Raw genomic sequence first — 3,571 nt, 5'->3', positions numbered from 1 at the left:
AAAGAGATTTGGGATACTCTTCAGGATCTAATTCAAGGTTCGGAAAATATGAAAGACAAGCGTCTCACCTCTGTTGTCAACGAATTCGACACCTTCACTACCACTCATGGTGAATCAGTGGCCTCAGCCTCCAACCGTTACCGAATCGTTGTTAACAACATGACTGCTCATGGGATTGTCTGAACTCCTTTGGAGTACAATCTCAAATTCATAAACAGTCTAGGCAAAGGATGGGGAAACGTAAAATCTTGTCTCCAAAGCAATGGCTCCTTAAAAAAGTTGAAGCTCTATCAACTGTTTGATGAACTTCAAGGACATGAATCCAATGTTGCTCAAACCATAAGGGAACTGTCTGGAGGTCCTCTTGCTCTCATCAGTTCTTTTGAGTCAACTGTTCCGAACTCATCTACTCCGGATTCCTTCAAACCCATTGTTCCATCTGTTCAAACTTCCGCACCTATTTTACCCACACAAATCTATCCTACTGATGATTCTGAAGCCATGGACTCTGAACTCCGCTTCCAACAGGAGTTCACCCTACTCTCAATGAAATACAAATGCCCTTTCAATCCTTCTTACAAAACATATCAAAATCGATTCAATGCTCCTCACCATAACAATTCCCAATCATACTCAGCTCCAGAACCTAAACCAACTTCCGAAAACCCTCCCGCATACAAACCAAACATCACTAAACCAAACTCTACTCCTGAATCCTCTCAGAGTTCCAAATCGGAAAAACCAAAAATTGTGTGTCATAAGTGTGGACATGCAAATCATTTTGCCAAAGATTGCATGGCTGATGTTCCGCAGAAACCAAAAATCAAGGATTCTGCCTACTACGTCCGAAGAGCACAAGAGATGGCTGAAAGTGAAAAAGCCTTTGTAACAACGGTTTCAAGAGATGTTGAAGGGTATTGGTCATCCGGGGATGATGATGACATGGTAACTGGAAGAAACATGTGTTTGATGGCAAGACAAACGGTTGAATGTGATGAAGGATATTGTTCTTCCGGTTCAGAAGATGAAGATGATGTTGCTGAACCTCACTACTGCTACATGGCCACCAATGATCCACCCGGTCGAAGCATCGTTCAGCAGGTAAAATATATGATCTCTGATAATGATTTTGATTTATCTCTTTGTGAACCTTACATGACCCAAATCCAAACAGATATGAACACCATTTATAAAGCCTATGAGTCTGTCATAGAAGCCAGTGAGAAGAAGGATTGTGAACTAAATCGTCTTAGGTTACGTTTTGAGGATAAAAAATTGAAAATCGAGTCTTTAGAGCATGAGCTTGTAATGTCAAACGATGAATGTATCATTTTGAAAGATAAATGTGAAATCACCTATTCTGAACGAAATGTTTTAATTACTGATATCAAACGTCTCAAGGCAAAAATAGATGCTTTGCACAATTCAGTAGACATGCTTGAAGCAGATATTCGGATGACTCATAACTTTCGTCATCCTTGGTCTAAAGCCCCTGGTCTCGGAAGCGAGTTAGCAAAACTAGTTGTTAGTCCCTTGAAGGAATTGCAGAATTTGACATTCATGGGAGAGGTTCCGAATATCAAACATTCGGACACCCCTGTTTCTCCTCTGTCTCCACTTCCTGAGACTCCAGACCATTTTGAGTCCCTAATTCCTGAGTTCAAACCAATAGTTGTCAAGTGCCCTGATTCCACGCCTCTTCCGCCTCTGATAAACCTGGACCTGAATCGGACCACGGATTTTCATCACAGTCTTACCAATTGTGTGGACTATGTTCCTAAAAGTAATCACGTGAACAATTGTGTGATTGAAGAAATTAATCCGGTGACAACTAAAACTACCTCTGAGGCTGTATGGGCATCCTTAGATGATAAAGTTGAAGTCTCAAGCTGTGTGTCCTCTGATTCTTGCGAATCGGATTCCTTAGTTGTTTCAAAAACTAAATTGGTTCCCATTACTCCTGAGTTTAAGAACCCATCCGTAGGACAAACCTCTAAATCCTCATCTCGTTCTAGAAGAAAACCTATGCTGAATAGGAAGGATATTGTCGATCCTAAAGTAGAAGCTCGAAATGCACATAAAAAGGAAGTTAAGACTAGACAAAATTCCAGGTTTCTTGCTAATTCCAAACCAAGTTCATCCCGGAATTCTCATGCATCAACTCATAGTCAAAGCTCCTTTGCTCCTACTAAGATCCTCAAAAGAACTTCCAAACCGCTTAGTCATGTTGAGCCTAAGAAAGTCATCAGATCTACTCAGCCTCAATCTCATATAACTGCCAAAACCATTCGAAACACTTCATCAGATCCTCGTACAGTTTCATACGTTTTTGTTGTAAAATCTGATGGTATAATTTTTAAATCAAATCTTTCAAAAGCCAATGTGCCATCAAGAAAATCCACAAATGCAAAGAAAACATCTTTTTTAAAATCCTCAAAGAAAAATCTTATGTGGAAAGTCAAAACTCCCACTGATGAAACAACACTTCCGGAGATTACGAATGTAATCACCACTCTGGGAGTCAAGGGTCCGAAGCAAACAAATCCGAAACTCCAAGTCATTGAATATGACTATTGGATCGATGAAAAAACACTAGCATTCTGCCTGTTTCCAAAGAATTCCAAGAATATCACCTAGAAACACAAAGTTGTTCCTAAGTCACAATCAAAGTCCAAAGCCCGTGCATATGTCCCAAAGTCTAATCTGGAGCCTAAAAACTCCATTATTCACTAATTTTGCAGGCACTTTGTGCTTCGGAGCAAGAAACAATATGGTATATTGATTGTGCTTGCTCTATGCACATGACGGGGCAGAATGATTTTCTGCGAGATTTAAAACTTTCTTCAAATGTTGGTTATGTGACTTATGGCAACAATTCCAACTCACAAATTCGTGGTTATGGAACTCTCACCAATGGAAACTTTTCTATTTAACATGTGGCTTATGTAGCTGATCTAAAACATAATTTGATAAGTGTTGCTCAGCTCACTGATTCAAATCGACGTGTGGAATTTTGTAGAAAGTACAACTATGTAATGACTGAAGATCGCAAAGAATGTTTAATCAAGTTGCTTCGCAACAAGAACATGTACCCGCTCGACATCAACATGATTATTGGAAAACCACAACTCTGCCTTCTCTCCAAAGCTGTTCCTGACATCAGTTGGTTATGGCACCGAAGGCTCGCTCACTTAAACTTTCGGTACATGAATGATCTCGTATCCGGCGAAATGGTGAGAGGTTTACCTCTTCTCAAATTTGAAAATGATCATTTGTGTGCTGCTTGTGAGTGTGGTAAGCAATCAAAGAAGGGTCATCCTGTCATCATCGAAAAGTCCATTTCGGAACCATTGGAGCTTCTACACATTGATCTTTGTGGACCATCCACTGTAGAAAGTCTTCATCATAAGAAATACATTCTTGTGATTGTTGATGATTTTACAAGGTTCACTTGGGTTTTCTTCCTAAGGCTGAAATCCGAAACAGCCTCAGAGCTCATAAAATTTATCAAAAGAATAGAAGTTCTTATCAAACTCCCAGTCAGGAGAATCCGAAGTGATAATGGACCGGA

This window comes from Lactuca virosa, chromosome 2 (assembly GCF_052849685.1).
Source record: "Lactuca virosa cultivar CGN04683 chromosome 2, Lactuca_virosa_CGN04683_v6, whole genome shotgun sequence".
Taxonomy (NCBI): Eukaryota; Viridiplantae; Streptophyta; class Magnoliopsida; order Asterales; family Asteraceae; genus Lactuca; species Lactuca virosa.
This window is presented reverse-complemented; position numbering follows the sequence as displayed.